We start from the raw sequence: 13,907 nt of genomic DNA, 5'->3' as shown, positions 1-13,907 counted from the left end.
GAGTGGAAGAAATTTGCTGCTCGCCATTTTTATTAAATATCAAATCCTTCTTGCCTGTGGGCCAGATGAAAAGAAGCCTTGATGCTGTGTTCCTTTTGGCTTCTAATAAAGTGGCAGTCTCCATGAAAGTTTCCCAGACAAGGGGAATGAAATGAAAAATGCATGAAATGCAAATATTGTCCCTGCAGCTCCTGCAGCTGGAACCATGCTGATGGGATGTTTCTACTAATGCAAACAACTGAACTGCAAGGGCTTGCTAAATCCTCAAAAAGCATGCTTTGGCTTTTTTTTTTTTTTTTTTTTACTCCTTGAGGTTAGTTGTTCCTCACAAATATGAAGAAGGTCAATCAGTGACAAGAGAATTTTACCATGAACTTCTGACCCCCTCATCAAATCCATTCAGGGGTCCCAAAAACCACGCCAAGAACCACTGTCCACAAATAACTCTGAAATTTAGGTGCGAGTCATGGCTTCTGAAGAGCCACAGTTTTGCCTGACTCACTCGATCAGGACTGCAGACTCATTGTTTGCTTTCCTTTCTGGTAGTGCAGTGCTTCGGCTACTGCTCATGACATTGGCAGCAGATGTGGTGGGGCCCAGAAAAAATAAACCGGCTGACGATGATGCCGTCGGCAGAAGCTAAATATTGACTTAGCGACCTGTAATCAGATTCGCACACATGACAGAATAGAAATAAACAGCAGCATTTGCTCGTGTCGCCTCTTGCCGACCCTCCCACCACAACACAGGAACTCCGGCTCGCAGGAAAAACCAGAAGCCTGCGTCTCCCAGCTCAGCTGATCTGGTAATGAGAACTTGCCTATGACGCTGAAGGGTGGGAATGTGAACATGGAAGACATTTTAAGATGTATACAGTAATTACTTCTCCAACAGTCCTGCCTCTCTTAAATCATTCTGAAAGCTTTGGGGATTTTTTAAGCAATATAAATGACCTCTGAAGATGAAGTCAAAGCAAGCAAAAGCAAACTGTCCACCAGTAGTGGTTTTTGCTTAAATGGTAGCCCATATATAGATGGTAACATAGATGGTCTCAATTTAAGGGAGCCCTGATTTGAAAAAAACAAAACAAAACAAAGAAAAAAAAAACATTAAGTCTTAAAAATACTTTTGTATTTTTTTCCACAAATAAAATTGGTCAACTATTCCACCTTTCCTGGGTAGCTAAACATATATATGTAATGTATATATTTACTCATTGATTTCTCATGGCTCACCCCAAGACTGTAGTGCCCTGGGCATTGAGCCCTATCAAAAATTGCAATTGTTGTCCAGAGTGCAATTTCTGACGTTTTTAATCTTTACTTCAAAGGAGCAAGACTTCCCTATACTTTATAGGAATCACAAAAAGTTGTAGGAATGTTTCTTTGTTGTCTGATACATGAAGCAGATGGGACTCATACACAGTCTAGAGGCCGCAGACAGTTTATCAGATGACCCCAAAAACACCTATAAACTTTCATTTCAGAGTGATGCGTCGTTTTGTGTCACTGTACTACATAAAATCCAATTAACATCCACTAAAAGATGCTCTTGACAAAAGGTGAAGATGTCAATGTCAATTTTATTTATATAGCACTTTTAAAAACAGGTTGAAACTGCAATATTGGGCTGTAAAAAGACACATAAAAGCTATAAAATTTCAGGAGAAGAAAATTATGAGAAGAAAATTACAGAAAAGTTACAGTATCAGGCCTCAATGACAACGTAAAAAAAACAAGCTTTAAGAAGTGATTTAAAATCATCCTGACAGATCCAGTGGGCAGATCCAGTCTGGAAGGGCAACTTATTCCAGAAAATGGGAGCAGCAACGAAGAAAGCACAATCTCCTTTGCTCTTAAGTCACGTCAGAGGGACATTTCACAGCAACCGTTTCCAACATTATTTTTGCACAAAGACGACATTTGAATATGGAGCAAGAAATTGTTTCAAAAGAGGTTTTTTGGGGTTTATAGCCATTAAGATCTGACGAGAACTAATGGTTAAGAGATAACCTTTCCCCACATGTGTTTGTGACATCAATGCTAATCCAAGCATCTGTTTATCAGCGCAAGTCACAGTGCTGGCTCATCCTCTGCAGCGAGAGAAACATTAAGCCAGCCTTCTCTGTGTCCTATAAATTATGGCCGCGAATAGAAGACCTTCATGTGGTTGGAATCTGGAGATTAAACAATGGTTGTAAATCAGGCACATCTGGGGTGCGATAAATCTGTCATTCTATCTTTGGACTCATCTCACGCAGAGTCCCATTCACCAGGATTTGAGGAGCTCTCGGAGCAGATAGAGGGATCACTTTGGGATGGAGATTATCTTACGCAGTTGCGCTCTTCATCCGTGAAAATCTCTTCTCGCAGTGGATCAGCATGTACTGGGAATTAAATTGTCAATGATTGTAATTATTTAGACACATACATTGGGTTCCAAGAGTGTTTTTGGCCCATGATGAGGGCTTTTGCTTTCCGCTGATGCATGAAAAGACACACAATTGCCAAACACGTTACATCCAGGTGCATATTTCTACAAAATAGCATCTCGACATTGCATTTCACGTTTTGTGGACATTATGCCTATAAAAGAGTCATCAGATTCCAAACTGCTCAGAAAACATGCAAGAATATGATTTTATCTTGAAACACAGCAGTTCTAATAATAACCTGCCATTATTTTACTCTTAAAAGTTTATGCTGTATTCAGATTTCAGTTCATTATAGTATGTAGTAGAAAGAAAGCAAAGCTTTGATCATCCCATCTATAGCTGAGTTACGTGCACCATTATTATTTTCCCTGGCTTATTTGCTGCAGATGTTTGGGAGTTGATTCTGCATTGCACACCAAAACCATCTGGCATTAATTTGCCCATTCTTTGTTTTGTTTTCTATGAGTTGAACACAGTTGAAATTAATGTGTAGAATCTTTTATCACTTGCCAGTTGACCAAAGTAATGAGGGGTGTGTAAGCTTTGTGCTTAGCTTTATGTTTTGTAGCTCTAGGGCCCTAAACCACATGTTTTTGTAGCCTGTATATATATTCACAGCATGTGTGTGGATATCTGTAGCCATATGCAAAACTAGAAAGACAAACCCAGTGTTGAGCCAGCAAGAAAGGAATTATACATCTCATTGATCCGTGACTCGTTTTTGCAGAAAAACACAAAGGGAAAGGATGCCTGCCAAAATAGTTAAATTTTTGTTTCTCGGGAAATTAAGACATAATGTTGATGTGAACTGCAGTTTTATTATATAGTGTTTTAGATTCATATTCTTCCTAGCTATAAAACAAAGCAGTTTTCTTTGAAGCCTTGAAATGATTTGTGATCCTAACCTTCCAACATGGATTTCATAATATCACGTTGAAGAAGCATGTCTCACCTGGTGTTGAAATTAAACTAGCTGAAAGGTACAAAAATAAAAGCCGATATTCACAGGTACTGCCCCAAAAGCAGGCATTGTGGCTGTGCTTCAATTGGAGGTAGAAATGTTTGTCACAAAGAGATGCTTGTTGGATTTTAAGGATCTGTCTACAACTGACTCCTAGTAGCGTGAAAACATAATAAAGTAGGCTTTTTTTCAGATGATCATCAGAAATAGGATTGTCATGGTTTCAGCTCCATATTGGTAAAGTTAATCTACAGTCCCACCTTAGTTTTGACTAAAATTATTCAGCAGCGAGCACACTTTTCAACCTTACTATACTTATATGGAATACAAGTTGGTTCAAGTTTAATATGAACCCAGAAGATTAAGTAAGAGCATAGTAAGTGCTAATTTCCCACACAAGACAAACAACCAATGTGTGCACACACTGCCGATGCAAAATCCATAAAAGTTGATTATTAAAGTTTCTTTTGCCCATACCCTCTATTGCAGGGGTGTCCAAAGTCGGTCCTCGAGGGCAGACATCCTGCATGTTTTAGTTCTCTCCCTAGTGGTAGTAACAACCTCCTCAGCAAGTCAATGTTCTCCTTAGGCCTCTGATGAGCCATTATTTGATCCAGGTGTGCTAAACCAGGGAGAGAACTAAAACATGCAGGATGCCGGCCCTCGAGGACCACTAGAGCAGGGGAAACCGTTCCCCTGCTCTAGTGGAACGGTTTCTGCCCAAAGTCAGGCAAGATTTCATATGGGAAGGATTGGAGGGGATAACAGAGGGCATTTCCTCTATATTGTCAAGATCTAGATAACGTTTCCAAATGTTGCAACCACCAACTGAAATAAAAGGTAATTGTTGAATGCCTGAATAAACTGTCAGCTTACACCAATTTTGTCCTCAGACATCTGGGCCATTCACGATTTGGCCCATTAGTCCTCCTTCAGTGCCTGCACATTTTTGGCTTCACTACAGAGAAGACGAGATACCGACTCAGATGACGCCGAAGGTAATCACAGGAACTTGAATGAGCCTCCACAAATGGTGAGCGGGCCAGACTGATAAGTTGGACAAAAAGCAGATTGGAAGTTAAGAAGGTAATTGCTGATTGGAGGACAGACTGAAGTATCACTGACTAATCTAGGTGGAAACAAATTGATTATGCTTTGACTATAGTTGTTTCAAAGTGGCTCTCCTTCCTGTTAGAGCAAATGATTATAGATTATTAAAAAAAAAAACTTGAAAGAAAAACTGAGATACGAGTATTTATACACACACGATCTGGTTACATTTAGGAGAAACATGTTCAAAGTCTAGCGTGTTTTTATAATTATGTAAAAGTTTAAAAACACTAAAACCATAAATGACAAACTTGTATTATGCGTCATGTAATAAAACCTTTCATTGATTTGATTTTTAATGTTATATATTCATGAACCAACTTTCCCATGACAGGCAATGATCAATCTGCTTCTTTGGTGTATGAAGCAACCTGTGCTATAGCTGTGAAAAGCTCAAGGATTCTCCTTTTCCTGCCAGCATGTCACCAGCAGTGTGAACAAAAGACACTGCAAGAAAGAAAAACCAAACAGGATAAGTCAGAAATCTCCATCATCTCGTGAAGTTTTCTTAGCGACACCCCTTCAAAAAGAAACAGTTAAGCGTGTGCACCTGTTGTACGTATGTGTAGCGAGTGTGGCTGTCTTCCTACTTCTGAAGTCCTCTAATGATGATAAATAACACAATGGTTTTGGGTTGTCATAAAATTTCCTGCAGACCAAGTTGATTTCAAGGTGTTGAATCTAATTGAGTTTTCTATTTTTTTTCCCCCTTAACAGCTACTGCTAATGTTTTTTTGGTAACTTAGCCAAAATCTTGTCAAGTTCATTTAGCCCTAGCATGGCCATTACTTTCCTGCTTGAAAACAATTCTCGCTTCCAGCACAATCTGGGCTTTCTCCCCTTCATTTTGATCGTCACTGGTGGACTTTTTACTGGGCCAATCAGTGAACAGATTGAGAAGTTGTGAATGATGGTGTTAATTTTCTGCACCGTTTTAGAATTGTAGTCTGCCTGTAGTTTTAGCAATGCAAGTGGAGAAAGTGAACGAAGCCATTCAGTCCATGTTGGTCACGCTTCCAAATATTGGATTAACATTAATAGCTTGAGCAGCTTCTTGTTTAGTCACTCCATCTAACTCCGTCTGAATCTTATCCTCCCCCACCAAACACAAAAATGTTTGCATGCATATTCTGTATTGCAATGCCACATAATCACACAATGAATACTGATACCAAAATATCACATCAGCATCAAAACAACCAAAAAGAAATTCCTGTAAGATCAAATTAGGTTTGACATTTTTGGTTCTAGATTCTTCTTCTGCTACTAGATAAAAAGAGGGAAATTCTCTTTAGCTATCTCTACTGTCTAAAGAGAAAATTGCAGTAGGAGTTACTTGCGTAGAAGCAGAATAAGCCATGTTCAAGTATAGCTGTAACTTAACTTTTAACTAACAGTAGTTTGAATGATGATTGCATTTAGCTAAGATTAATACACTCTCTGAATACAAGTCATTTGGCCTACTAGTTGTATCCTTAAATCTTGCTCATAGTGCTGACAGGTTACATTGAAGAAACATTGGAAATGATGTGCAACATTTAAAAATCAAATCCAACTGTTCACTTGGCTTCAGATGCAGCACAAAAAGTCCTGAAGCCAACAAATTAGTGAAAGGCATTGTCCTCAGAAGACTTTTGAATTGAATGCGAAGCAGAGCTCAGATTTCCCGGCCAAGAGAAAACTTTCAAGACACACTGACAGAAACGTCTCAAAGAGGAGAAACCCTATCCTGCACATGTCATTGTAATTTGGGAATATTGTATGATTTAAAGAGTTGAAAGAAGACGACTGTGGAAACACAGACCTTAGAGATGGGACACACAAAGGAGGTTTGTTCTTTGACAAAGAAAACCTTGTTAGCATTTCTTTTTTTTCCCCATCATCCCAGAAAAGAGTAAAGATAAACCACAATTTGTTTCCTTGGGATGCTGATGTGATTTTTATCTCCAACAAACTCTCCCCAAATAAAAATATGGCTGATTCTTATTGATCTATAGAAAATCTCTGGGTAGACACATTTTGAGCTTACAGTTGTTTGTTTTGTTGTGACTCCAAAAGGTTGGCTAAAGAAAAACATTACATTTTTATAAGAAACTGACCCAACACACTGGGTGAGCTCCTCACAAAATACAAGGTCATACATTCATGTGTTTTGCCATCCTCTTTGTGTTTTTACCAACATGTAATGTAGTACTACATATATGCCATGCGTTTTTATACTGTTCTATACTGTACGAGTAAGAACAGGAAAGGAAAATGCCATCTGCTTATTTTTTAGTAACAAAAGATTTAGTTGTTAAGAGTTTGTAGCTAGTTCTAGTCAAATATAGAATACTTTATTAATTAAAATACCTACAAATGAAAAAGCTAAGGAAGGAACACAATTTATGAAGCTGGTTCCCATATTCTGTCCAAATGGCGTTTGAACAAAAATATGAAAAGACGGCAAGTTATTGTATTAGCCTTGAGCTCATCTGCTGAATTTACTGTTTTGATTTATGTATTGATGGCTGTTTAAAATGTGTCTGTAGTCTCATAACGACTGGCAAACAGAACAGGATGTCTTGAAAGAGATATTTATGGTTCTGTTATTCTTTTAGGCTTTTCCAGAAGCTCTACAACAAAGGCTGATGCACACAGAGCGCTACGAGTGATGAGTTTCCAAATTGGCTACAAATATTAAGAATGCGATGCAAGAGAAGTCTAAAATGCAGGAGTTATCTTTGTGAAGGTATTTGTAGACACTTGAATAAAAAGTGAAGAAATTTGGTAAAGCTTTCAAGTACAAAACCCTTTCAGTGTTTTCATGCAAGATTAAAACTGTGAAGTGATAGATATACAGTCAAAAGATTTGAGAGTTTTTATGATTTTTAAGCGTCTTTGGATCAAGATTTGACCAATTTGTCCTATTAGTTTGATTTCAGTTTAGCAGTTTTATGGAGGAGATTTAGAAGGATTCATTGAAGAAGTTAGTGGAGAAGAAATCAGAGCTAAAGTAAAAGTTTAATCGGATCACATTTTGAGTTGGTTTCTTTTGTTGAGTTATTGGAATTATGGGGATTCATTCAGCTGACCTCTTTTCCTAATGCACCGTGTCTTGATGGGTCTGGCTACCTTACAGTTTAGGGGAAGATTTCTTGTAAAAAGGGGAAAAAAATATGGTAGTCCCCCTTGCATTATGTTTTGATGTTGAATAAGAACCAAGTGCAGGTAGGAGGATGAGTGATAGTTGATGAAGTTGAGTTTTCATTAAACGCAAATGGAATAAACTTACAAAAGTGCTGAAGACACAAGTGGAGTTGAGGTTGGGTGACTCAATAAGGACCAATCCAGCCAGTCCTGTGGAGAGAAAAGAATATTGCAACAGCCGTTTTCTAAAAAATTTCTACATACAAATGGAAGAACTTTGTAGGGGACATGATTGCTGGAGTGGAAACAGGTGGGACTAATTAACTGGATAGGGAACAGCTGTGGAGGAGCATTTACAGAGGGAACGAGTAAAAAAACAAGAATTTAGTTTATGGGTGATTTGTCATTCCTCCACTCAAGTTTCCAGTCTGGTGTGTTTCCAGCTCAAACCTCTGCACCATCCATCTCGGTCATTGTGTGGCACTTCACCCACCTTGCCTGCAGGTGGTGGTTAGAGGGCTTAGTGGATATGGCAGCTTTGCTTCTTTCAATCTGCCCTGGGACAGCAGTGTAGCTCTCCACCATCAGTGCCTGAATGTGTGTATGACTGAATGTAGCACAAAGTTCTTTGGAGTCCTTCCACTTGATGAAGCCCTATACAAATGCAGGCCATTTGCCATTTAAAAACAATAGCTAAACAGAACATAAATGAACAACAAAGCTACAAAACAATACAAGGGAGCAGGATTTACAGCGAATATAGGAACTAAATGCAACACAGTGTCAAGGGCTGTCATATTATTGAGGAAGATACATGAAAAACATGAAGTCCTTTAACACATGACTGTATAATTTATTTAATCACTCTGACCTCTTTCTGGGTCATTAATTGTTTGGGCTGTTGCAGGAAGGAGTCTATTTGCTGGAGTGAAGCAGGTAAGCTGATTGAGAACTCCTGAGCTGGATCGTTAATGCCTCGGTGTTGTGCAGCTGGTGGGAATCGGTTTCATCTCCCCCTCACCCCTCTTTGCCATGCTTGTCCCCCAGGTTCAGATTTCCATACATTTGGTTTGGTTAATTTAACTATCAACATTCACATTGATATGGCCAGTTTAAACAGATTCATACAGCAGACAGCTATAAGTGCATAACTTTCTTTAAAATAAATATTTGTAAATAGGTTTATTAATAGCTCATGTTTTTTGAAGTTAGAGCATGGAGAGCAGTCACAAAAAAAGGTCAAGGTTAATGAACAAAAAGGTACAGCATATCAGCATAAATACTGTACATCACAATTTCCTCTATCAGCCCTGCACCTTTTCATTCATCCAGTAGCTCTTCCTTCATTCTCTTCACTCATTGGTTATCTGGGACATGTCTGCGGTTCTCTGGGATCCGCCTGCGTGAACATGCCCTCCCACCTGCAGACTGCCAAAACCCCTTAATTTGTCACTTACCGAGTCGGTGTGTTTTGTGGCTTGCAAGGTGCTAGCAGAAGCGCTTCAGAAAAGAAAACCTCAGGCAAACGAGGCCAGAGATGAAGGAGTTGTGGTCGATGGTTTGCATTGCTTTGTAGGTGTGCTGAAAGTACAAAACCGCACAGACTGCCTCCGAGAGAAACCAATACAACATTCATCTGTTTACACTGCAAACTTAGCTTGTTTGTTTTTTTCAAGATGGACACATTGGTTTCTAAGCAAATTTGTTTAGCGGGTTATTTATATCACTGTCAGTTTAGCTAAACTGTACACTTGATGATCACTGGCAGGCTCTTCACATCCAGAACTTGGCATTTGTGTGGTCTGAGCCACAAACCTACTATTCATTACCAGGCATGCCTGGGGGAGGTTTATGAAGCTCAAAAAGAAGATATTTATTGAGTCACATCACAAACTCACATGTCATCTGTCAGTAGTATCAACAGAAATCAACTGTGTTCTGATGAAATATTGATAAACCGTCTTCTGAGTGTGAGGACTGAAGATTTACTGGCCACATGAGGCTGTGGGGGACTTGTAGCAGCATGCCAGTCTGATTTGGCATCACAAAAGAAGAACAATTTAGCAGGCTAGTGGTTTACTTACACCAGTTTAGTAATAATCCAAACTATATCCTATACTGTTGTAGGCTTGAATTAAATTGTAGGGTATTAAATAAGATCAATAAAATGTTTGTTTTCCCTATAGAAACATTATGCTATGGCATATAACATTATGGAGAAGACTTTGGCAAAAGAATGAAGAAGCACATTAACAAAGTTCTTCACAGTTCTTGAGGACCACTGTGAAATCTCCAGAGCCAACTACCCGGTCAATTCAGAGCACTTCCTGCTTCTCTCTGCAGTTGGGCTTTAGACAGATCATAATTGTACTTTCCAGCAGGATTTAACACCTGCAATTACCAAAAGTACCAGCACCTGCTTTAATGACCATGTGTTATCACTGTCCTTAACTGACCATCAAACTCACCTAAGTCCCATAGCTTAGTGGTCCCCAACCTTTTTATTACCGCGGACCGGTCAAGACTTGGAAAATTTTGCTGCGGCCCGGGGGGGAAGGGGGGGTGCGCGTGAACCGTCAGATAAGGCTTCTGCATGTTGGTGTTCCCGCTAAATCCTTAATATACCCAATTTGGGCTGTCTTGGCCTTTTATTGCAGCCTGTAGGGTTTTCCCTGACTGGGAACGAGAATACAACTTGTTGAATGTGACAGGTAGCCAATCAGAAAGTGCGGTGAGAGGGGAATCCCTAACAGCTGACAACTGAGAGTCCGGTGGATATCGGAGATATGTGGAAATGTTTATTATATGTAAAGGTCATTATTAAATATGTTTATTATGTTTATTCTGTTAAAAATGTTAACTATGAAAAAACAGTCACCTCCAAATCATAGTGCAGCAAATAGAGAGGCTGCTCCCGTCGTCTTTTATCCACCGCCTTTTCTTTTTGTCACGTCTTTATTTTCTTAAAATGAGTCCACAAACTATCACTATTGCTTCTACATCGGCATTCTAAATTCTATGTTGGGGTTTTACTGGATTATCCTCTGGAATCTGGAATCGGTTCGTGTTGCTCCTGCCTTGGACACACGAACCGATCGAACCTGTTGTACTTTTATCAGCTCTGTGGTCACAGAGGTTTGGAGAATCGGCCGACAATTCTTAAATCTTGCCATCTAAACCAGACTTAAGACCCACCAGCTCTACTCATCTCCTCTCGACCACTGCCCAAACGCTCCGACTCTGGTTGCTATGGTAACGTTTACACTTCCCTTCAAAATAAGATACATATGCGCCACAAAAACGAATATTGTACTTTCGTGAAAACTTTAACTCACGATACTGACTAACGGGAGCCCTGAGCTTGTTTCTCTGCAACGAGACAGTCCCATCAGGGAGTGATGGAGACAATAACACCCGAGCTGTGTTGCTTATATCCACAGCCTGTTTGGTCTCTACGTGGTGAAGCAGCTTGAAGCTTCATTGTCTCATTAGCAGCCGGTCGCCACATGTTACGCAGAGCGGGCTTGTAATGTGGGACTCRCCTACCRCTCCGGGATAAATCCATTCTCCTGTCTCTTCTCTGGGCCTTTTCCCCTTTGCAAAGAAACTTTCCAAAGACATCGGATCTGCTTCTTACTCATTTTGCTGCTTGTGGGTTCAGAGTTGGCGCGCAAGTAACCGAGAGAATTCGGTTTAAGGATTTTCAAAATAAAAGATCCTCCAGACTCACATAATACATAAAACGGAAATATTTCACTATTTATTGTGCGGCCCGGTACCAATTGGTCCACAGACCGGTACCAGTCCACGGACCGGGGTTTGGGAACCACTGCCATAGATAACTGCATTTTCAAAAGAAAGATGAAAGGCTCATTGTCTCCATGCTATGCCACATTGATGCAGTAATAATCCAGGCAAAAGTAGTCCAGACCAATTATTTAGTGGATAAACTATGCAACACATCAACATCCCATAAATGAATCATTGGTCTTATTCAATATTTACTTTTTCTAAGAAACTGAATTTTGTGTTTTCAGCTAATCTTTGATTCTTCAACAGGTCAAGAATTCCAAAGACATTAAAACTAGTTTTGAAGCTGATAAAGGATAATTGTCTTCCCTAAATATCAATTCTTTCAAATAAATCAAGTCTCACAGCAACAGGTCCTTCATAATTGATGTTGGAACCGCAACAGAACATATTAATGGTTATACTCAAGAAAAAATAGGCAATCATAATCAAGCAAAAATTGGCCATTAAGTCAACACTGCTGCAAAAAAGAGCCCCGTCTATAAATGTGTCACAAAGACTGATTAATGTACAGTCTGGGGATCAAATATGTGACCATTACTGATCTATAGCTGAAACAGTCAGGCGTGTCTGCTAGCTATTAAAAGAGGACATTTATTCTTAATATTTTTGATGGACTGATGCACTTCCAGATTTCAGCAGTCGTTTGATAATTGAGCAACTGAAGCGTCAATGGTTTTAGTGAGTGCCGGAGAACAGCAGATACAGAACCAAAAGCCGAAAGGAAAACACTCTCAGGAGGGATTACTTTGACAATGACATACAGTTGCCTTTGTCATCCAGTCGCATGTGCACATGAGCAGATGTGTGAGGCCGCCCCCGCACAACAGGCACACACAATCGCCTACACATTTCTCCCATTACTCTTCTGTTGCTTCCATGGATCATATTTTCCAGATGCATTCAGAAACGGATGAGATTGACAAAGGCAGAAAAAGAGAAAGCAGATAGTCCCTGATTTCAGCTTGAAGAGGTAGTGAATGATAAAGTGAGAGCAGGAAACCAAGAAAGGGAGACGAAGGAGTGGATAGAGATGTGTGCATGTCTGATGATTAATGCCTGGAAGGTGAAGGAGTGGAATAGGGAGGTCAAGGGAACTGCTAGCAGGACAGGGGGAGGACGGGGGAGTCTAAGCATCTTTTTTTTCCCAGCTGAAGAAAACATATGCTGGCGTCATGGTGATATCTGTTTTAGCAATGAGACTGGCCTGAACAGGTTCCTTAACTTTCCCTCTTCATGCAGAGCTTACCTTCAGCTCTCCTGCTTTCCAACAACAAAATGACAACTAACTTGAAAAAAAATAAAGATTTTAAACCACATGCATCTTATATGCTTTTCTGTTGCATAACTTCCAAGAAGGGTTTTGGAAAGGTAAAAGGTCAAACCAGAACACAGAAAAAGCCCAAGAGCCCCCTTAAAGATATCTAGAGAATGCTGAACATGGCCGACAAATGAAGGGACAGCTGCGATCGTCCCAGAGCTCCCCGCTCTCTCAGGAACGGGAAGTTACAAGGCCGCTCACACACGCCTGTGTTTGCTTAGTCTCTGACACGGAAAGACAACCAACACATGAGATGGGAAGAGGGGGGAAGAGGAGGCAGAGAGAGTGGGAAAAAAAAGAGTTGGAGGGTAAAAGACTTATGCTAAACATTAGTTTTATTTGTCTGTTATTCAGATTCCTCACAGAATGGGAAACATACACACAGGCAGGTTGCACAGCACATTATGAGCTTTAACTACTCTCACAACAACTACTTCACATGGAGAGAGTTTCACAGCATTTTTACCTAACGTAAAAACAAAACTGTCATACAGTTATGACCATAACATTATTTAAATGCTTTAATTAAATGAAAACATTTATTTTATTAAATGAAAATTATGCTAAATCAAGTAGTAGCTTGTGGTTAGGGTCATTACACTATTTTTCCATTCAGTTTGAGTTAATGGGTTAATTAGGTTTACCAATTAGTATTTTCTCTTGGCAACTTCAGTTTCAAAACATTACCTAATTCTTTAGTTTCCACACAATGTCTGCCTTTTGTGTGTGTGTCTTTTTTTGTAAGTAAAAATAATCACCAACACCAAAATTTCTTATTTTTATAAGCAAGGGTGGAGTGCAGAAATCTTCTTTCAGCCTGCTGAGCACTACAGCAACAGGTAGGGGAAGGGAAGTGTTGTGTTAAGTGGCATTTTTTTGCTCTCCAGGAAAGCATTGTGCCCTGTACAAGTTTTCTATTGCTTTTCTTCATGAACACACACTAAAGATTTGACATCCTTTGTGTGGAGCAACACCTTGCTGAGAATAAAAAGTGGTTATGTGATTTGTGCAGGACAGTAATGCACTGTATCTGGACCCAGAATCGTATGTTCCCATTTTAACTGGTTGTGAAGAGAGCAGCAGGAGGGGCTCAACCAGGACACCGTTAATGCGAGAACCATCACTGACTGTGTTACTCAATG

The 13,907-nt window shown here is 39.7% G+C and overlaps 1 long non-coding RNA gene across 2 annotated transcripts in view; it reads right to left on the bottom strand.

The window, feature by feature from the left end:
• The window catches only part of LOC103469961 (uncharacterized), an 86,132-nt gene extending 77,669 nt beyond the window's left edge, over window positions 1-8,463 (bottom strand). The window contains exons 1-2 of one of the 2 annotated variants that reach the window (XR_534431.2): window positions 8,128-8,463; window positions 7,780-7,844 (exon numbers count right to left, since the gene is read on the bottom strand). This is a non-coding gene — a long non-coding RNA (uncharacterized LOC103469961). The remainder of the gene's footprint in view (window positions 1-7,779; window positions 7,845-8,127) is intronic. The other variant, XR_534430.2, reaches the window with a different exon arrangement.
• Window positions 8,464-13,907: the final 5,444 nt, after the last annotated feature.

Source organism: Poecilia reticulata, linkage group LG9 (assembly GCF_000633615.1).
Source record: "Poecilia reticulata strain Guanapo linkage group LG9, Guppy_female_1.0+MT, whole genome shotgun sequence".
NCBI classification, from domain to species: Eukaryota; Metazoa; Chordata; class Actinopteri; order Cyprinodontiformes; family Poeciliidae; genus Poecilia; species Poecilia reticulata.
This window is presented reverse-complemented; position numbering and strand designations above follow the sequence as displayed.